Raw genomic sequence first — 23,029 nt, 5'->3', positions numbered from 1 at the left:
GGGAGGAGGCGGCGGGCTGTAGTCACAGGAGGTCAGTTCCAGTGCCTGGCTACAAATATGTCTTTGAGGAAGTGGCCGTAGCCGGATGTGCATGGAGACATATTCTCTAAAATTGAATAATGGGAAGCATTTAGTGAAGAGTACTTGCCAGGTACTCTCTGATTGTTTGGCAAAGATCTTGTCACTTATTAGGCATAGAAACAGGTAAATAGTGACAATCATTTGTCCATGGCCACGTAGCTAAATGGAGGCACAGAGATTTGAGCTAGGCCCCAAATCCCTTTAAGCCAATACCTTGGCAGGTGACCTGGGATCTTGATTCTATGCAGATGTGAATTCTGTAGGTTTGGGGTGGGGCCCAGGTGATGCCGCTGCGGCTGGCCTTGACCCTGCTTGGTGCAGCAGGGCACACCACATTGTACCTGTGAGATTTCGATGTATGAGGGTAATGAGTGCAACACAGGCCAATGCCTCTGAGTTGTATTACATTTTCTGAGAGAAGGGACACACCACACCAGAATGGCCATGGGGAAGCACCACCGGCAGTCAGGAGGCAGAAGCAGGAGTGAGACAAAAAGCCTGAGTCAGGAAAGGGAGGCCAGGCACGGTCGACCATACTGGCAGGTCTGCATAGTTCCAGCAGGCTCTGGGCTGGGGGGTGGTCTCTACCTGCCTGCTACCAGAAGCTTCTGGGTCATGGGGTGGTTTCTACTCCTTGGTACCAGCAGGCTCTGGGCTGTGGGTGGTCCCTACTTGCCTGGTACCAGCAGCCTCTGGACTGTGGGGTGGTCCCCACTTGCCTGGCACCTGAGCCTGAGATGCTGTAGGACAGTTTCTGTATTGGCTTGGTGTGTGAGTTAGATAAAGAGGAAGATTGATGTATGTTCTAGACATGAGCTGGTCATATTTCTGGGCCCAGCCCTTTGCTGTCTCAAGAATTATCTCACCTTGGAGGGTCAGTCTCTCCCCTGCCAGCCAGATTTTTTTTTTTAGTTGGAGTCTCACTCTTTCGCCCAGGCTAGAGTGCAGTGGCACGCTCACGGCCACCCCAGTGTCAACCTGCTGGGCTCTGGTGATTCTTCTACCTCAGCCTTCCAAGTAGCCAGAACTATAGGCACATGCTACCATGCCTGGCTAATTTTTTGTTTGTTGTAGAGACGAGGTCTCACCAAGTTGCCCAGACTGGTCTCGCACCTGCGGGCTCAGGCAATCCACTGGCCTTGGCCTCCCAAAGTGCTGGGATTACAGGCTGAGCCATTGAGCCTGACCCAGATTTTTTAAAATGTCAGAACATCACAAGATACAGAAAATTAAAGAAAGTATGATTAGTGCAATCCTGCCTCCTCTCCTTGGGCTGTCACTTTAGTTGTTGCTGTGACAACAGTAATGTTTATCTCTCAACTGGCTGTGTCAATGGGCTGGTGGCCAAATCTAGCCAGCTGCTTATTTTGTTTGACCCACAAGGTAACAATGGTTAAAAAAAAATCAAGAAGAATAATATTTCATGATGTAAAAATTGTGTGAAATTCAAAGTTCAATATTCATAAGTTTTATTGGCCATGCTCATTTATTATGTATTTTCTTCTACAACTGCAGAGTCCTATACTTGTGACAGAGACTGTATGACTGGCAAGGCCTCAGATATTTACTTATGGCACTTTTCAAAAAGTCGACTGACCCCTGATCTAAACGTGTCTTTTTTAAGCATTGCAACGATGGTTTACACAAGTACTATGATGTCTCTATTATGGCGTTAGATACTTAAATGTGGCTGCTGAAAAAATTTCCTAGTGTGATATTAGGCTAAAAAGGCCTAACTTTAAGGCCACTTAAACAAAAAGTTTTTGCAGAAAGAGTTACCTTTCCTATACTCATCTTAATGTCCTGGTGAGCCAGAGTAAGTTTAAATCCTGTATTAATCGATTCATGGAAATAATTTAATATTCTCCCTTTTAGGCCATGTGTCTACTTGAATTCCTCAGCAGGTTCAAGGGTGCATTTATAATTTATGTGGCTGGGTGGAAGCCTGGGTAAACACTGGCATAAACAGGCCGGTGGGTGGCATCATCAGCAGTCTGCAATTCAGGGTGTGTTCTGCCCAGGCACGCCTAGCAATTCCAAGCCCTGCATTTCAAAGCCCTGCATTTCAAAGCTGCAGGCTTGAAGCTGGAGCCAGGCTTAGGGAGGTAGAAGAGGGTGCACTTTTCTTCACCTGAAGTATCCCTTATTCCTGAGGACATAGGCCTGAGATGGGGGTACTTTTCATCTCATAGAGACACTGGAGTAGGAAGCAGACCTGCCTTGGACTTGGAAGGCTTTTCTGCTTTCTCGCTTCACCCAGCTGTGGCAACTTATTTCCTCATTTGCTTTTCTTCCAGTATATTTATTTTTATACTTTCTTTTTCTAACTACTGTCCACACACCTCATGTGTGTAGAATCTCAAGAAAACAGCCCTCCATTGGAAGGTGAGATGGTAACATCTGGAAGAATTTTTGAACTGGCGATTAATGTCCTCTGCCTTCCACTTGGGTGCTGTCTCAACATCCCGATGTCTGTCTTAACAGAGACAGTGCCTGCCTCTCTTCCAAACCATCTTACTGTTCTGAGGGAGAAAGCACGACTGGGAATAGAAAAGAGACTCAGACTCACTTTCTATTGGCGCTGAGTGTTCAAAGGGATTTCTGAACTCGTTTCCTGGAAAGTAACGTGGTCAGTGACCTGGAAACTACTAATTGAGCATGTAAAACTCAAGATATTCTGATGGCAGCTCCATTAGCTTTACCCGCAAGACATTTTTAGAGGAAAGACTTTTGTCAGACTTGGGCTTCTAGTTTTAATAGAAAATTGGGGAGCTTTCTGGATAATTTAAGCCAAAGTTTTTTGTTTCCCCCTCTCCTTTGGGGTTTGAATGATTGAATAATTACCTCAATTCTCTGCTTCACATAACTGAGAACACTTAACTCTTCTCAATGCTAATAAAGAGATGTTGGGGTTCATGGTTTATGTGTCCAAACTTTCCAGTGTGTGGACTTGTCATGCAAGTAAGGCTAGTCCCATGCAAAACAGATCACTGTCTTAATTTTGTACTTAAGAATCAACTCCTCTTAAAAGATGCATTTTTAAACAGAATGCACTAAGGACATTCCCAGGTAGCTAATTTTCTTTCCAGTGCCAGCAGGCTTAAGTTCTGCTCCTCAAGCCTGAAATCCTGCTTCCCTTCTCTAAGGGAATCCATCAATAAGAGACCAAGCATCCAAGTGTGTGATCACATTCCGTACAGCAGGAGGCAACTGTCTAGCATATTGTTAACTGTTAGCATATAATCTAAGCTGGGATTTCTAGGTAATAGTTTGTAGATCATTATTTAGGGAATTAAAAGGGAAGAAGGGCACCAATAGTTCTTTGAATAAAAAAAGAAAATTATGCGCTCCCTGACAGGTGCCAAGCCAGGGGGCTTTCTACCATAAGACAAAATCTGCTTTCTCTCTTCCCACCTATGCTCTTGGAGAAAATGAATGTTAGCATGAAATCATCTCTCTCTGGATGAATCACTGTGGGAAAGTAAGTTATGCAGAAGGTGTTGTCAACATGGTTGGAGGATCAGGGCATTCAACTTCTTGCAATGTGATTATAAATCTTCATAAGTACAGGTGAGCTGTAGTGGAATGTTACAAGCTCAGTCAACATGTGTTGACCACACGAGTCAGGCACTATTAGTCTGGTTATCATCAGGGATTTAGAGATTTCACTTTATGTAGTCGAATACATGTCAAGTGTACCTCTAAAACATCTGGATTTCGAAAATGAGTATAAATTTCAGTGATTCTACCATTGTCACGGGTGGCACGATCCTCAAAGATCAACAAAAGAAATCCAAGCCACTGGGGATTTTAAAAACATATGGTTATTAATTAGATTGCTACTATCCCCCGTAGTTATTAATTAGTACCAATAATTAAGACAATACATCCTTCTTTAAAATATTACAAAAATCCATCATAAAAAAAACTGGGCCCAACATGGTCTAGAGACATGGGGTGAATCTGAAATATACTGTGTGAGAACACTCGTCTAAGAATATGAGAACTAAGTGCCTAAGAGTCCAAGATTTCTGAAACTTCTCTGAACTTCAGTGTTCTCATCAATAAGTAATGGGTCTAGACTAACTGACATGGAATGAGCCTTCAGGGGTCTGATAGTTTGTGGTTTGGAAAGCACTGTCTCTGCTTGCTGGAATGAAAGGTAGATTAGCAAGTCAATGCAGCACCCTGCACGTGTGCCTCCAACCTTCTATTCCTGCCTGGTAATTCTGTGTTGTGTTTAATTGTATTTAAAGAGGTAAGGGATAAGAGGCTAATTGCTGCTTGGTGGGAGACAAAGGAGTGATCCAGGCTCCATCACCCCTCCAGTTTCATGCCACAAAACAGTGCAGAGTTTTTCATAGTAAAGAGTGATTGTTACCCAGAACAGAAATCAGAAAATACTCTTTCTGCAAGCTCAGCTGTTGCATGATTTCAAAGTTGCTAGACGAAGAAAACATAGTCTGTAAAGACTATAAAAGTAGCTTTGTTGTGTAGACAACATCTTTGTCATAGCAGCTGCTGTAATGGTGCTTGTTGATGTAGGTGAAATAACATATAACCTGCCTGGGCACACCTCATCATTTACAACTGAGTCATTGTTTGGCTCAAAAGACCAACACTTAGAAAGGTGATGATCAGAGCCTGCATTTTGTCAACTTTCACTTCTTGGGTCTGAGGGAGGACCTCCTTTGATGGTTCAGGCAAGGTAGGCTGTTGAATTTGACATGTGTGTTAGAGGAAGTCCTACACTGAAGGAAACTGAAGTCTACATTGGTCCCGTTGAGAACGGATACCTTCTTTCCTTGGGTTGTAAATGCTCCATGAATTCTAATCTAGGAAGCCCTCTGCAAAAGAGAAAAGATCAAAGGGAGAGGACCAAAACTCCTGAGAGGGAGAAGAACGTTGAGGGAGATGCAGGCAACAAATTAAATAATTTTTGACAAGCGCAAGAGTTTAAGGAGAGGTGTGACGTGTAGTGTGCAAGCATCTGAAATACTCAAACTCATTTAACATCGAACAAAGAAACAATGAAGCTAGAAAATATGTTCCCTTGGGAAATAATAAATTACTTGCAATTAAAACTGATGCAATGTTAGTAAATGAATAGAAATAGTTAACCAGGAGGATTATCTTCAACTATACTAACTTGTTGAACTGAGTCCATAAAACTAATTTCACAAAATTCTGGAAATCAGTCATCACCAACCCCTTCCCACCTATTTCAGAATTCCCGAGGCCTTTGTGAAGAGTGCAGATGGATAGAATGCTCGCTCTCTCACCCAGCACAAGCTTAGAAGGGAACAAAGGCCAACCCAAGGGGTTCTTAGGCGCCCCCAAGGAGGCTCCTGAATTGTAAAATTCTTTCTCTCCTTCAGGATACGCTTACAGATTTTAGACTTAAAATCTGTGACGGCCAGGGTCATTGTGCAGTAAGTGCGATCCCTTCTTAGCTCTGCCTTTGCATTCTGTACGTTGGTGAGTGTGCAGGGCTGTTCTCAAAATGTTCTTACTAGTAGAAGATCCTGTGTTCAGAGTTCAGGGTACGGTGCACGCAGCTTTTTGGTTCTGAAGGAGACTGAGGCAGCTCCCCGCTGCTCCTGCAGGCCCAGATGTGGCTTTGGACCTTTCTTTTCTATGCTTTTTTCCCCCTACTGGATGGAATTAATGGATCTAATGGAGATTGAATGGGGGAGGGAAGATAATCCATGTTAAGATTGGCTGCTTCTCACAGCACAACTCACAGGCAACATCCTATCCAGAGAGTCTCTCTTTCCTTTGCCTTGACAAAGATCCTAACAATCATCCTTGCTTGGAATGGGCCTGGACTCCGGGAGGTCAGTGGGCATGTGTCCGCCCACATCTGCAGAGGACTGGTGTATGAAGGAAGGACACTCAGCCCTGCCCATAACTGATAACACCATTTCCATTAAGGCTGGTGGGCTTCCAGCTTCCATCTTCCTCCTCACATGCTCCATGTCTTGGAGGTTTTCTTCAGTCCTCCCTCCAAATGGAGATATCCATTTCTTCAAGGCCTACTGATCTTAGCAAGGACTTTGAAAGATCTGAAGGTTTAAAACTGTGACTCTAATTTATAATATTATGTGATTGACTCAGAATCATTTCATTTTAGCTTTCTAGCTGGTGGAGTTTTAGAATATATAATGGAGTAAAATTCAAAAATTCAGGGAGCAAGGGGAGAAGTGTGAATGAGAAGACCTTGAAAGCCATATTAATATAAGAAGTTTAAAGGGATTGCCAAGTGATTGATTCATTTAACCCTCAGACTGGATGGCAACTGGCCTGGGCCTAGAAGTACAACCTATGACTCTTCTCTTGTGCTAAGCAGATCCCCTATCAAACAGGCCAGCCTGCTGGGGTTCTGCCCTGTTTCACTCCTCTAACCAGTTCTTGGAGTCCAGCTAATCTAGCACTCTGAAGTCCCAGATTTTCTAATTGTGAAGAACAAATGGAATTCACTGGAGATGACTGAGCGCCTGCATACACTCCAATTATGCCTAGTGCCAGAGACCCTGATGTGGACATGACTTCCTTCTCCTGAGGAACTCGCCCTTGCAGTGTACCAGGGGTCCAGAGTCCATCTCTCCTGGGCGCTGTCGTTGGATCCTCTCATCCCAGCCCCTTCAGCTCCAGAGGTCCAGGGATTTCTCATAGTGGATGCAAATCTGAAACTTTATAGATACCTGACTGGGGAATGTCCACTGCACATGAGTACAACACCAGGCAGCCACACATGGGGGTATTGTTTTATCCCTCACAAAGCAGAGGAGGCTGCCTGGGGATTGGAATCCAGTCAGTTCCCCAGTCCCAGAGTTGCGTATGGAGCCTCCACTGAGTCAGCCTCCACCGGGGTAGCCTCCACTGGAGGAAGAGGTGTTTTACTGTGTTTTACCCTCTTTCAGGAGATTCCTTTTCCTAATTGCTACAAAGGCTCTTTACATGCGAGTGGCAGCCCTGCAAAAGGGCACAAAAAATGTGCTCTGTTTGCAGAATGGCCTCACCTCGTGTTTGTGATGGTGAGAACAGGGTGGAGTTGAGGCTTAAAAGGAGTGTACAGCCAGATGGAGAAAACTCTGACTCTCTGCTGAAGAACTGCACTTTATCTAAAAGGTCAATGTGGACTCAGTGAAGGCTTTTCAGCAGCAAGGTGGCAAAACCAGAGGTGCATTTTAGCAAGTTATCACCGACTGCTCAGTAGAGGATGGATGAAGACTGGAGGGCAGGACATGAACTTAGAAGAACTGGATAAGAGAGTGTCTCCTCAGGCCAGACAGCAAGTCAGGAGGGTCTGAGCCAGAGCAGAGAGGATGGAGAGGAAGAGATGGACTTATAAAATGTTAAGAAGGTAGAGATGACCGGCACAGTGGCTCATGCCTGTAATCCCAGCACTTTGGGAGGCTGAGGCAGGAGAATTGCTTGAGTCTAGGAGTTTGAGACCAACCTGGGCATCTTAGCAAGACCATGTCTCTACAAGAAAATATAAATTAGCCAGGCATGGTGGCATGCACCTATAGTTCCAGATACATGAGAGGCTGAGGCAGATGGATTACCTGAGCCCAGGAGGTTGAGGCTGCAGTGAGCCATGATAGTGCCACTGTATTCCAGCCTGGGTGACAGAGACTAAAACAAAAAAAGGTAGAGATAAAAGCCTTGGGTGAAGATGATGAGCTGTGTTGGCATGTCCTTGAGGACATGGGTTGGGGAGCAGTGACTGTATGCAGATATGTGTCTCAGGGATGCAAAGAGGGTGATCTCTTTTCTCCCATCACCAAATGGCCACCCCCCACCACAGCCAACAGCAGAGACAGGTCAACAAGAAAAAAGCATAGCCCATTTATTTGATCATAGTTGTACACAGCACAGGGGCCTTTCAGAATAAAGACTCAAAGGTACACAGGAACTCACCTGATTTCATGCTTATGTGCAAGGAAGCCCAAACGGCCCTGTAGAAATGTGACTGGACACAGGGTATGGGCTAATCATAGTAGCCTCAGCAGTGCCTGTCTGGATCTTCCTGGGCCTCCCTGGTAGCCTTATTTCTTCCTGGGTTAGGGTAGGACCCTTTGGAATGAAAGTCTTAACTTTTTTGTGCCCAGCTGTTATACAGAAAGGCAGGGGAAAGGTTGATGCAATGTGTCCAGGCTTTATGGCTAGTGTTGGGGAAAGGGGGCTCTGGTTTCTATGCTGGCTTTGGGGAAGAGATTTGATTTTCCATGGCCTGCCTGGGGAGGGGTGATCAGTTTGGAGGGTCATTTCCTGAGCCCAGCAGTGTTATGGGTTGGACTGTGTCATCCCTAAAATATACATTGGAATCCCAGCCCCAGTATCTCAGAATGAAACCCTATGTGGGGGTAGGGTCTTTGCAGAGGTCATCAAATTTAAAAAGGGTTATTCATGTGGGCTTTCACCCACATGAATAAGGACTTATCCCAGACACTAGTCCTTGCAGAAGGGAAAAACGGACACAGGCAAACATATACCCCAGAGAACGCATGGAAGGCTACACTGACTCCAATCCAATGAACTACCAGAAATCAGGGAGAGGCCTGTGCAGATCATGACCTAGTGTTGTCAGAGGGGCTGTGGAACTGCCAACACACCTGAGACCCCTGGCATCCATCTGGTTTGATGGAAATGGTCACAATTCTTAGTGAGTTCTCAAGGTGCTCATCAGAAACGTGTGTTTGAATTTTGCTCTTCGTGTGCTTCATTACTGAAAACAGCTGCTCACAAAGGTATGCACTGCCAAGAAGCAATGTCATGAATAAGACATGACTGTGAACTTAAAAAATGGAACCACGCATGGGTCACAAGGAAAAGGAGACCTTCTGTTGCTTGAGCCATTAGTCTGTGGTACATTATTATGGCAGCCCTAGAAAATTAACAAAGTCTGTTTCTTTTATGATTAAATTATTAGCTAGAGTCTGCTATTAATCAAATTCCTTTAATAAAGAGGAGGGTTTTAAAGGAATTTTAGCAATACTTCCTGCTCTTTACCTTGGCCTCCACAACTACAGTCATTTCATTCTATTGCCAAACATTCTTTTAAGGTTTCCTATCACATTTTTTATTTTTATTTTTTGAGTCAGGGTCTTACTCTGTCACCTAGGCTAGAGTGCAATGGTTCGATCATGGTTCACTGTGGCTTCAACCTCCTGGACTCAGGCAATTCTTCCACTTTAGCCTCCCAAATAGCTGAGACTATAGGCATGCACCACCATGCCTGGCTTATTTTTTCATTTTTTTTGTAAAGGTGAGGTCTCACCATGATACCCAGGCTGGTCTTGAACTCCTGGGCTCAAGCAATCCTCTCGCCTCAGCCTCCTAATTAGCTGGGACTACAGGTGCACATAACCATGCCTGGCTAATTTTTAAAAATTTTTTTGTAGAGCTAAGGTCTTGTTATGCTGCCCAGGCTGGTCTCAAACTCCTGGATTTAATTGATCTTTTTGCCTTGGCCTCCCAAAGTGCTGGGATTATAGGCATAAGCCATTGCGCCTGATCCTTATTTCATTTATTTATTGCCTTCCATTGTATCATGCTTAATCGATGTAAAGCAAATAGGGAATATGAAACAAATATCCAAATCAATTAATGCAATGAAACACATATCATGGAAACTGATGTGATCTGATGCTGAGGCCCAGCTCATCTCCAGGTAGAATGTGTAGGTCAAATGGCAGAGCCAAAAAGGACCCTGGAAAAAATAACATATTCCTTCACTTTATAGATGCATGCACAAATGTCCAAAGAATTTATGTGACCTTGGGCAAGTGATTTAACCAACTGGTGACAGGGCTAGTAGTTACAACTTGACCTCTTGACCCATATTCTCTTCTCCCTCCTTATACTGCTGATTAAATGCTGAATTTCCTTCTGAACTGAGCTGTTCTGGTGCTTCCCCCAGGTTCTGATGACGTATATGACAAGCCAAGTGATTGAGGGCACTCCATCCTGCCGCAGATTAAGGAAAGACTTGTAGTGAAAACAAGGGACTGTGGCCCATAGGTGAGTGAGCATGAGTAAAGGTTAAGGCAAACAGTACTTTTTGGAACATACCTCACTGGCCACTTCTCAGTTTCCTTTGCTGAGGATGCCTCAATTTCAAAATACCCAATTACCCCCGGATTTAAGGGCTCTTTTAGTTCCTTTCACCTCATAGATAACTTCCTTCAGTCTCATTGCCTTGAAGTCCTCTACTGTCTGGCGACATCCCAGCTGTGGGCCTTCTTTTCACAGAAGTGGATTCACCTTGAATTTATGAAGCTTAAGCTCTATGCCAGGGGTGTCTGTCCAGCTTTCCCTGGACTGCATCAAGGAAAAAGAGATTGTCTTGGGTCGCCCATAAGTTATATAATATAGTCAGCGTATGTACATAAGACTTTTTTTTTTTGAGTCAGTCTCTGTCACCCAAGCTGGAGTGCAGTGCACTCTGATGGCCACCGCAGCCTTGACCTGCTGAGCTCAGGTGATCCTTCCACTTCAACCTTCTAATTAGTTGGAACTACAGGCATGTTCCACCACAACCGGCTACTTTTTCTTGATTCATTGTAGAGGCAAAGTTATCCAGGCTGATCTCAAACCCCTGGGCTCAGGCAATCCTCTCACCTCAGCCTCCCAAAGTGCTGGGATTATAGGAGTGAGTCACTGTTCCTGGCCAGACTTATTTTTTCATATTTTATGATAAAGTTTAGAAAAATGAAAACAATATAAAACTAGTGGGAGATTTGACCTTGTTTTTGTAAAACTAATCCATCAACATCTGGTTTGATGGAAATGGTCACAATTCTTAGTGAGTTCTCAAGGTGCTCGTCAGAAACGTGTGTTTGAATTTTGCTCTTCGTGTGCTTCATCACTGAAAACAGCTGCTCACAAAGGTATGCACTGCCAAGAAGCAATGTCATGAATAAGATATGACTGTGAACTTAAAAAATGGAACCACACATGGGGTCACAAAGAAAATAAATGCTACGAAACCATGACATTAAAAGACTTTGTGGGGCCACATGAGTAGCTGTCCTGGGCTGGGTGTGGCCCATGGGCCTCAGGTTGGACATGCCTGGGCTGGGGCCTCTCATCTGCACAACCCCTTCTTTGACCCTGGGCGTAATGTACTGAGTCTTGTACCCCTTATTAAAGAAGCTTCCTCCTGGGTTATGTACACTCCAGGTTCTGCAAGCTTGTGCTCCTCTGAATGTTCCGCTAGCACATGACCCCCTCCTGGAAGGGACGTATCCAGAACAGAAATTAAACCTTGTTTTCCCATAAGTGGCAGACCAGATAGTTCCAACCCTCCAACGTCCATGCGTGTAGTGGGTTGTGCTTCTCATTGACCCCTTTGAGGTTGAGCAGAGCTCCAGGACCTCATTGTCTGAGAAATCATGAAGGAAAGTGACTTCCCTTCCCAGCAGAACTTCATAAGCTGCTGGGTGGTCGAGGAAGCAAGTGTCAAGATGAGGCCTCCAACCCCCTGGATCCCTGAGTGAATCCTCTGAGTGGAGGCTCCTGCCAACATGTCCTGCAAGTGAATGAGAGACTTTTGTGGGTTAAGCCATTGAGACTTGAGTGTTTTCTGTCACTGCAGTGTAACCCAGCTTATCCCAATGGCTATGCCTCCCAGATCCTTGCCTCTTCTCAGATTTCCCTCTCCATAAACACAAGGTCGATCTTCTGGGTTACCCAGCCAAATCACAGGGTCCTATCCTTGATTCCTGCTTCTTTCATTGTGTGTCAGCAGTCCTGGAGACAGCACCTTCAAATATATGTGTGTCAGCAGTCCTGGAGACAGCACCTTCAAATATATGGGGGACCCCCCAAACCAGAATTTATTTATAAAAAGTTTTGTATTTATTCTTACGTGTTTAAACTTCAATCACCTTCAAAGTACTTGATAGGTGAGGCAATACACCTATCAAGACATTTTTTCCACTGCTCAAAACAGTTTCTGAACTCATCCATTTGTATGCATTTTAGTGCTTCTGTCATTTTTGCTTCATTTCTTCCACATAAGCAAAATGTTTCCTTTTGAATTGGTTTTTTTTTTTTAATCCAGGGAAGCAAAAAAAAAAAAAAAAAAGTTGCTTGGGGGTGAGATCAGGCAAAAACTGCTGAACCCTCAGCACAGTGTGGGCAGGTGCATTTGTAAATCACCCATCATGAAATGGGTAAACACACTGAAAGACTCTCCAAAAAAAATTCACTGAAGCCAAATGCAGCCTCTCACACCAATGCTAGCCGGTACACGGGTGCTGAAGGGTTTCTAGAACACTCACCTAGCAAGAGAAACCTGGACTACAAGGGACCCACTCTCCAAAAGATAATTCCCAGTTCTTTTTGGTCCTTCTCGTATATGTAGAAACCGACTGTTTTTCGCCACTTCACCACGTCAAGACACCAATATCTTTTGCTGGATCACTGGAGTAGTCATCCAGATTCTTGCTTTTTTATGGCCTTGTTGCCACCTATCAGCCTGGGTAGCAGTTCAGGATGTAAGTTCACTTGTGTTACTCCTCTGTGACTTACCTTCCTAGAGTCATTCCTCATCTCTCCCTGTGGGATTGAAGGCCCTGGGAGGTCCCATCCTGCGGCCTCTCTAGTCTCATCCCCTACCATCTGCCCTGGTGATCATTCAGCCGCACTCTCCATTCAGGCATGTGTTCAGCCCTGGTTTCCCATTCCCCTGACCTGGAAACCTTCCATTCGAGGCAACGCCATGGCTTCCTCCATCCTCTTCACCAGCTCTCTGCTCAAGTGTCTCCCTCTCCACGAGGGCTTTGGAACCTCTTAAAACAAGCTGCTCTCTTCCCAGCATCCTTGTAGATAATAAGAGAACAACAAATATATTTATTTACTTTCAACTGTCCTATGAAACTGAAACTATTATTATTCTTATTTAAAGAGTTCAGAAACTGTGGCTTAAAGATGTCAAAATAAGCTTACATTAATAAAACTGGTAAACAGCAGAACTCATATGTATGTATCTGCCAGTCTCTTAAAGTCATGCTCTTAATTGCTGGGTGATTCTGCTCCATAGATTAAGATTACAAAGACATATTAATATTTGGCTTTGTTAGTGCTAACAATATTTACGTGACTTTTAGCAAATGATTCCAGACTATATCGTGGCACAGTCAGGAGAATTTGGAGCTTGCCAGCAACAGTTCCCACAGAGTGTGGATGAGTGAGTCAGTGCACACCAGGATGCAGTTGTGAAACGGTGTGACGGTATTCTGGCTCTGCTTGTTCTTCTTCTCATTTTTATCATTGACCAGTATGACTGAAAGTTTGAAGAGGCCACAAAACTGATACAGCATCAATATTCAAGACAATGTGTTTTTCCACAATAATTAATTAAACCAAATCAGACCAGGCTTGACCGATTGAAGTGAAACCTTGCATTTAGGTTCAAAACTCAATCTTGTAAATTCAGGTGAGGAAAAACATGCCTTACAAGAATTCAGGTAAAGGAACCTAAGGATTTTAATGGACTCTCTTTTCATGAGGGCAAGGAACATGACACCAAGTAAGTGTTTTAGCAGCTATCTTAATCTCATGAGGGAAAACCCTTCATCCAGATTGAGGAAGAATAGTCAATTGGGCACCTAACTACACATGCTTTCTTTAGTCCTATTGTTTATTCCTGCTTCTTTTTAAAATTCTGATTCCCAGGCTTTAAGGAACACATGGACAAACTCAAGAGCACCAAGAAGACAGTGATAAAGGGGGTGAATCTTAAAAGCCAAGGCCACACAAGAGGCTTTTCCTGAGTCCAGAGTTGTTAAACCTGAAGGGAAGGACTGCAGGAAAGTTAGTCATTGTCAGAAGGCTTACTCTACCACATCAAAGGGAGGATGAAGGCCAGTATGTGAAAATTACCAGGAGCAAGATTTCAAGTCGACGTCAATATTTTCTGATGAATAATTATGTCCTGTGTCCTAAGGGCAACAGAAGACATTTCAGCGGATAGTGACAGAACCATGTTTCTACCTTCAAAGTGCTCACTGACCAGGAAGAGAGACAGTGCGCGTCATGATAAATGCTGACCTTAACGACATCACTGAAGTTGTAAAAGTCAGGAGTGGCACAGAAGGAGTAACGAATTCTCTTTCCCTAGGTGGTCAGGGATACTTCACAGAAGTGATAGTTAAGTACAACCTAGTGACATAGGTAAGTTTTTAAGGGGGTGAGTGGCAGAGAAGCACTCCCAGGGGGAGAAACCTGTGAGGGGGATTTGGGGGTATCATAAAGATGTCAAGAAACCAAGCATGGGGGCAACTGCAGGTGAAGTCCCAGACTCAGCCTGAGTCCCAAGGGGAAATCCGGAGCACAGTTCATGCCTCAGAGTTTGTTCCCAGACAGGCAAAAGAGCCAGGCTCTTGATTGTCCAGATGCCAAACTGTCCTTAGTTATGGCTAGAGCCAGGCTCTTGACTGTCCAGATGTCAGACTGTCCTTGGTTATGGCTATCCTGATGAAGAGCATCTGGGATACAGGCCACCCAGGCACCCTAGGTTTGGGTTGGGCATCTCTGAAGCAAAACTCTGAAGGTCACAGGCATGCATGTGAGCCATTAGCAGCAAGGCAGGTAAAGCCGGAGGGATATGGCTAAAGGACCACCTGTGGTGAAGGAGGGTTGGGGAGCTGCAGTGTCCTTTACCAGGGACATGGAAAAGAGGGACTTCTAGTGCAAGAACTAGCTGAGCAAAGGTGCGGAGTATGATGGGTGCTCAGAGGGTCAGGAGTGGTGTCACAGGCATGTAATGGGTGAGGACAGGTGGGAAAAGAGCCAAGGCGTAGACTCGTGGGACCAAGGAAGATAACCTCCCACAGGCTGGCTCGGGGAGACAGGAACCTCATGGGCATATCGGGGGGACCTGTAACATACTGGGGCTCCATGGAGGTTTTTCTGTAAGGTGATTCAGGAGTCAGGTCCTCTGGGGATCTCCCAGGCAGGAGTTAATGGATTATTTTAGTTCTCTGGAAGATTGTCTTCACCACTCCCGATCCATGGGTAAGGATCTGGTTGACCTAGTTAATCATCACTAACTTTGTTTTTTGTTTTTTTTTTGAGTTGGAGTCTCACTCTGTCACCCAGACTGGAGTGCAGTGGCCGCTCCCGGCCACCGCAGCCTCGACCTGCTGGGCTCCGGCGATCCTTCCGCCTCAGCCTTCCAAGTAGCCGGAATTACAGGCATGCGCTACCATGCCCAGCTGATTTTTGATTTATTGTAGAGATGAGGTCTTGCTGCCCAGGTGGGTCTCGAACCTGCGGGCTCAGGCAATCCACTCACCTCAGCCTCCCAAAGGCGCAGATTACAGGCTGAACCACCGAGCCCGGCATCATCACTAACTTTGAGCAGAATTTTTGTGTTAGCATGTTTTTATTTTGAGTTGGGGTCCACCACAACCTCCCTAGTAGCTGGGACTACAGGCATGTGCCATCATACCTGGCTAATTTTTTTTTTTTTTTTGGTTGGCAGAGTTAGCTGAAGTTTTATTTTGGGGGAAAAAAGCCAAAAACAATTGAATTAGTTCTTAGCTGGGGGCACGGGCAAGAGGGGGATACCCCAGGCAGTAAACTCCCCCTAGGAGTGGGTTGAGGGCTAGGGCTGAGCCTCAGGAGGGCCTTGCCGTCCCCTAGCCTACCCCCTGCAAAGCCGTCTCACCCACAGGCTCTAGGGTGGCCCCAGGAGGGGGCAGACTGGGAGGGGCTGTGGTGGCCGTTCACTTGGGCGGGACATAAGAGGACTCAGATACCAGTTTCCTGTCGTGAGTCTCGATTTTCTTCACCACCACGGCCCTGGAGGAGCTGGTGCAGTTGAAGGTGCTGGAGACCCTGCCAGAGCCAAAGCCAAAGCTGTAGCTGAGTCCAGAGCTGTAGGGTGAGCTCAGGCCACCCGAGTAACCACTGGTGGTCTTGGTATGGATACTCTTGTTCTGCATGCCAGACTCCAGCAGGCTCTCCTCGCCCTCCAGCAGCTTCCGGTAGGTGGCGATCTCGATGTCCAGCGCCAGCTTGATGTTCACGAGCTCCTGGTACTCACGCAGCTGCCGTGTCATGTCCTGCTTGGCCCGCTGCAGGGCGGCCTCCAGTTTGACCAGCTTGTTGTTGGCATCCTTCACGGCCATCTCCCCACGCTGCTCTGCGTCTGTGATGGCGGCCTCCAGGGAAGCCCTCTGGCCTTTAAGACCCTCGATCTCAGCCTGCAGCCGGCTGATGTTCCAGTTCACCTCGGAGATCTCCATCTTGGTGCGGCACAAGTCATCCCCGTGCTTCTGGGCCAGCGTTTGCAGCTCCTTGCACTTGGTCTGGTCCATGCTCTTGGCCTTGGCCTGGCTGCAGTTGGCGATCTCTTCATACTGGGTACGGACCTCAGTGATGATGCCGTTCATGTCCAGGGAGCGGCTGCTGTCCACGGACAGGACCACGGATGTGTCCAAGATCTGGGACTGCAGTTCACGGATCTCCTCCTCATACAGCTGCCTGAGGAAGTTGATCTCGACCGTCAGCCCCTCCAGGCGAGACTCCAGCTCCACCTTATTCATGTAAGCTTCATCCACATCCTTCTTGATGAGGACGAATTCATTCTCCATCTCCATCTGCTTGTTGATTTCATCCTTGTACTTGTTCTTGAAGTCCTCCACCAGGCCCTGCATGTTGCCCAGCTCTGCCTCCAGCTTCAGCTTCTCCTGGCCCAGCGTGTCCAGCTGCTGCCAGAAGTTGTTGATGTAACTCTCCTCAAACATGTTGTCCATGTTGCTGTGGGCCGTCTTCTGCTGCTGCAGGAGGCTCCACTTGGTCTGCAGCATTTTGTTCTGCTGCTCCAGGAACCGCACCTTGTCGATGAAGGAGGCAAACTTGTTGTTGAGGGTCTTGATCTACTCCTTCTCCTGGGTGCGCACAGCCTGGATGTTGGGGCCCACCTCCAGCTTAAGGGGACTCAGCAGGCTCTGGTTCACAGTGATGGCTGTGATGCCACTGGCCCCAGTATAACCTCCACCCAGACCCAGGCTGGTGCCCAGGCTGCCCCAGAATCTGCCACCCCTGCCCACCCGGGAGAAGCTTGGGGAGCTGATGCGGGTGCCGGGCCCACTGGTGTTGGAATGACTGCTGAAGGCCCGGGGGCTGAAGGTGGACATCTTGTAGGACTTCTGGGTCACCCTGATGGACATGGCAGAGGCTGGAGTGGAGGCAGGCAGGCCAAAACAGGCGGGTAGCTGAAAAGGAGCTGAGAGGCTGCTTCGAGATGGCCCTGGCTAATTTTAAAAATTATTTTGTAGAGACAAGGACATGCTATGTTGCCCAGGCTGTTCTCAAACTCCTGGGTGCAAGCAATCTTCCTGCCTCGGCCTCCTAAAGTGCTGTGATTACAGGCATAAGACACTGAGCCCGGCCTAGCACATTTTTCTTAATTTGCTGGCAAACCTGTGGCAGGTACCTGGCCATGGAGCCCTTCAGCTGTCCCTGAGAGGACAATTTCATATGTTATAGGACATGACAGGGAAGTTAAAAGGAGCAGTGGCTATGGTTCACGTGCCATGATGGACCAGCATAAACTCTCCAGGAGCCAGATCAAGAAGATTCTCATGTGAATCATCAGTGACTATGCAACCAATTGCTCAGGGACTGGCAAGTGGATAGTGAATAGGGTGAGACCAGTGGTGTGAGGAGGAACACATTTAGGTAGGCACTCACCCTCTTGCTCCCGCGGGTGAGAGGGAGGACCTTCTTAAATTCTGCACCCTGGGTGCTTCCTTCACTTACCGGCCTGCTCTCAAAACTTAGTGGTGTAAGCCAGGCGTGGTGGTTTATGCCTGTAATCCCGGCACTTTGGAAGGTTGAGGTGGGAGAATTGCTTGAGGTCAAGAGTTTGAGACCAGCTTGGGTAAGACAACGAGACCTTGTCTCTACACACACACACACACACACACACACACACACACACACACACACTCACACACACAAATTGGCCAGAATTGGTGGCGTATACCTGTAGTCCCAGTTGTTCAGGAGGGCGAGGTGCAAGGATTGCCTGAGCCCAGGAAGTCGAGACTGCAATGAGCTGTGATCATGCCACTGCCCTCCAGCTAGAGTGACAGAGTGAGACCGACTCAAACAAAACAAAATAAACCCTCAGTGATTTAGCTTATGAACTTGTGGGTTAGTACATCACGGCAAGCTTAGCTGGTCAGTTCTTCTACTGGTCTAGACTAGGCTGGTTCTTGTGTTTGTGGTCAGCTGGGTTTGACTGGTTGACCAGATATTTGGGACAACTGGTCTCTTTCGCTACCCGCTGACCTGCGCTTATTCACATGAACTTTGCAAAGTACCAAGAAGAGCAAGAGAGGCACACGTGCTTCCCAGACCTTTGTGTGCTGCATTTGCTGCTGTCCCATTGACCAAGGCAAATCACATTTCCAAGCCCAGAGTCAAGGAGTGGAGAGACAGACTGCATCTCTTGATGGGAAGGGCTGCAAAATCACTTTGCAAAAGTGCATACACATAGGGAGGGGGAAATTTGTTGCTGTTTTCTAATTTACCAAAAGCCTCGGGTGCTAAGGAAAGGAATTTGGTTCCTACCTCACAGTCAAGGGAGCCGCTGAAGTGTTTCTAGCCATGAAATCATATGACCTGATTTGGTCATGAGAACTATCACTCTGGCAGCTGCAAGGAAGGGGGACTGGAAAGGAGAGGTAATCAGACATCAGGTGCTGATGAAAAATAAGGAAATCTTCAACCAGAGAGTAGCAGAATGGAGAACAGAAGACATGATCAAGAACTGTTGACTGGGCATGGTAGCTCACATCTGTAATCCCAGCACTTTGGGAGGCTGAGGTGGGAGGACTGCTTGAGCGTGAAGTTGGAGACCAGCCTGGGCAGTATAGCGAGAACTTGTCTCTACAAAAACAAACAAACAAACAAACAAACAAACAAACAAACAAACAAATAGATAAAATTAGCCAGGAGTGGTGGCGTACATCTGTAGTCTCAGCTACTCTGGAGACTGAAGCAGAAGGATTGCCTGAGCCCAGGAGTTTGAGGTTGCAGTCAGTCGTGATCGTGCCACTGCACTCCAGCCTGCGTGACAGAGTGAGACACCAACTTAAAAAAAAAGAAGAAGAATATTTAATTTAGAATGAATATGTATCGGTATGCTGGGGGAAAAACAAGCAGGAATAGCAGATTAAATCCACTGCAATTCAAGATGAGGGGTTCCAGTTTCTGCTGGGTCCTAAATTCCTTCCTCTATCCACAGCTGTTCCAGCCTTCATTCACTTTCGGCCAACAAGCTCACCTTCTTATTCATCAGGGACACTGAGGTCCATAGGGAAGTCAGTACAATGTCCACCTTTCTCCACCTGCTCCTCTCTCTCTCTAGTATGTCTACGTACAGGTGACTACCTTCCAGGGCTCTCTGAGGAGAGGCTCTTCCTGTGGGCTCCATCCCATCCCCTCTCCTGTCCTGGGATCTTACTCCATCTCCTTGCACAAGAGGTTATGGTTCCTGTGATAAAGCCTCAGGATGATGAGGGGAAAGGCATTGTCTCATATTATAAAGGTACACTTTCAATGTTTCTCTCATGAGCATAGCCAGCAAAGAGTCAACTACTTAAAAAGAGTTTGGACAGCTTAAACAATAAGGAAGTCAATAATGAGTTTCCTTGTTTTTGGTTCCAACGTTGGAAATGTATGAAAAGTGGGACCCCTCCCTACATCCACACACAGCATTTTTTTTTCCTGGGTGACTCTGGTATTTCACGCCAAACAATAACTTGTCAGTGAGGTACCCTGGGGCCTGAAGAAGATAGAAAGACTGGAAGGAGATCAGAGAGTGAGGACAGACATGACTGAGGGGTGGGAGGGATCCATTTAAGGAGAGACATGAAAGCGGAACGGACCAGGTAGTGACTCATGATATGATAACTGTCTACAAACACCAAGCGCCTATGATGTGAATGCCAAGAAGTCATTGCCTCACTCTACACAAAGATACAATCTGTACAGTGACACAGGGGATGGCATAAGCAGATAGAGCACCCTGAATTACAGTCACAGGATAAACATAATGGAGATTGACAGATTCCATGAAGACTGCTTCCTTTCTGAGTACAATGCCATCCATCCGTCCACCCACCCGTCCATTCATCCAACCATCCATCCATCCATCCTTTCCTTCACCAAAATTTGGGCACTTAAGGAGCTACAAAGAAACCACCTCTCCTTCTTTCTCCATTTACACCCTGGGAGGCTCAGCTCTGACCTTTGCTTTCCTTTTGTTGCCTGCATAACCTTCCTGAATTTGCTCCATTGTGTCTTTCCAACCATAGTCAGTCAGGAAATTAATGCGAACACGGCCAAAGCAACAACATCTTCATGTATAAGTTAACTAGCCTCAGGAAAAAAAAAATCCACAGCAGTCTTGGTGCTGCACTCAAGGCTGCTGTGGGCTCTGGAGGAGGCAGGCCGCCTGAGAGTGAGGATGGCTCAGTGCAGTCCATCACCACTATGGTGGGAGCACACAGAGCTGTGGCCTTGACTTCCCTTATGAATTCTCCCTTTCTCCTGTGTGACACTGACAACTTCCCCCCCCACCCATCATCTTCTACATAGGTATCCAGGGTGGTGGCAGGCAGGCCCATCTCTGTGCAGAAGTGTTGGAAGTACCCCTTGTCTCAGAAGTTCCCGTCAGCATCATTGAAGCTGAGGAGATCACAATTTCACAAACACCCTCCATTCCATCAACTCACATTGAGTGCAGACATTGCACTGGGCTTTTGCTACAAGCTAAAAGCTGATGGCACAGAGAATGTGGAGACAGAGTCTCAACTTCGAGGAGTTGCGAGGGCAGGAGGACTGCATGCATGACTGGAGATGAAGATATAAGGAACTGTATCTTACCAAGTCTTTGTGTCTCGAACCCTGGGTGGGATGACAGGAGCAGAAGATCACAGGACTCTCACGTGTGAAGGGGACAGGGCCAAACAGAAGGAGTTGGCAGTTCAGAAGCTATCTGGGGGAAAAAAATGCAAGAAACTTAGTTGATTGTGAAGGGGCGGGGATTAGAGGTGGGAAATTATTATAAGACACCAGCCATGGAGAATGTGTGAGTCTGTGAATCCCTGCACAGGTTCTCACAGAAAATGCCAGGCAGCTCACAGCAAGGAGATGGAATCAAGGTAGTACCAGAACATTTGACCTTCAGAAGAACCCTCAGCAGCTTGAGCAGGATGGAACAGTACCTTGGCCAGAAGGCTGGGTGCAGGGGCTCACACCTGCCATCCCAGCACTTTGGGAGGCTGAGGCAAGAGGATTGCCTGAGCCCAGGGGTTTGAGACTAGTCTTGGCAACTTGGCGAGACCTCATCTCTACAATAAAAAAAAAATAGCCGGGTGCAATGGTGCACAACTGTGATTCCAGCTACTCGGGAAGCTAAGGCAGAAGGATCCCCTGAGCCCAGGATCCAGGCTACGGTGGCTGTGAGCATGCCACTGTACTCCAGCCTGGGTGACAGAGTGAGACTGACTAAAATAAAATAAAATAAAATAAAATAAAATAAAATAAAATAGGAACCAGAGAACATAGATAAGAGTATAGATTGCCGAACTTTTGGAACAGAATTTCTAACTTTTCAAAAAGAAAATGAGCATTCACTATTTATTGCCACCAAGTGGTGGGAACAAGGACAGCTATAAAAGAATTTAGTATCAATTTTTCTAAGCAACCGGGGGCCTGGAAGCTACTAAACCTGAAAGTAATTATCGGGTTGAAAGTGTTTGCTTCATCAGGGCTCCATCACCGTTTTGGAATGTTTCCTCTTCTGGTAGGTTCTCTATGAATTGATCCCCCTGATTTCTACTTCCAGCTCTCACCTTACTCCTATAGCAGCAGTTGTAACTATATCATTGGAGAAATGCTGCCACCTTGTGGGAGATGTGAAAAGAAACACGCTCAATAAATAATTTATTTAATGATTTATTCATAAATCATTTATTGACCTTGTGAAAAGAAACAAGTAGAAGTTTGTCCTACTTTAAAGTAGAAGTTTGTCGCTAGCAAAAACGTGATGCTGGCAGAATTAATCTTTAACGTTTCCGTCCTTTTCAAAGAGAAAGGGCATATAATGTTTTTGAATTGTAGGTCAGTCACTTCTGTGTGACTTTGGGAAAATGAATTTGTTCGCCTCAGTTTCCTCACTTGGAAAACGGGTATCATAGCACATGTAGAACAAAATGAGTACTATTTTCCTGTATTAGTTCTCTTCTTTCTCACGAGAGCATCTTGTCCCTCCCGTGGTGCTTATCCTCACACGAGGCAGATCCTGAGGCGGGTGAGCCCTCAGGGCTCACGAATCCCAGGTTTCCCACAAAGAGTCCAAGTCTTGGTCCAGACCTTATCTACTTAGGAATTTGGAACCCAGCTCCAGTGTGACATTTCTTCCTGTGTCTTTACAATGGAAAAGGGAGCAATAGATCATCAAACTGGAAAAGTACTATTAATGAAACTTTAGTTTTCAGTGATGAAGAAGAAACTGGGACATTGGCTTCCATTTTCTAAAGGCAACACCTCTGAAGATGGTAACCCATGCACTCAAAACCTAGAACTGTTATGGTCCGAGTAACGCCTGACTGCTCTCCCTTGATACAGATACATCAAAAGGGCAGGGAACAGTTAGAAAGAAGTTTATTCCTGAATTTGAATCCAGGAAGCAGAGCCAGACTCAAGGTCTTTCTTGAAAGGCTCTGACCCCGGTTCAGGCCTCGTGATCCACTTTTATAGCCCAGAGTTGTTGGTACTATACATTAGCCATGTGATCGGCAGAACATTGTATAGAACTTAAGTTACAGTTGCATTTTACATTTATTATTTATTTATCAATATTTTTATTTTGATATTGTGGGGTACAGTTAAGGGTTAGGTATACAAATAT

The 23,029-nt window shown here is 46.0% G+C and overlaps 1 pseudogene; it reads right to left on the bottom strand.

The window, feature by feature from the left end:
• Positions 1–15,824: 15,824 nt before the first annotated feature.
• Positions 15,825–17,300, bottom strand: LOC103272882 (annotated as a pseudogene).
• Positions 17,301–23,029: the final 5,729 nt, after the last annotated feature.

This window comes from Carlito syrichta, unplaced genomic scaffold, assembly GCF_000164805.1.
Source record: "Carlito syrichta isolate Samal-C Ts95f unplaced genomic scaffold, Tarsius_syrichta-2.0.1 Scaffold313359, whole genome shotgun sequence".
NCBI lineage: Eukaryota > Metazoa > Chordata > Mammalia > Primates > Tarsiidae > Carlito > Carlito syrichta.
Note: the sequence above shows the minus strand (reverse complement) of the source record. Positions and strands in the feature narration are given on the sequence as shown.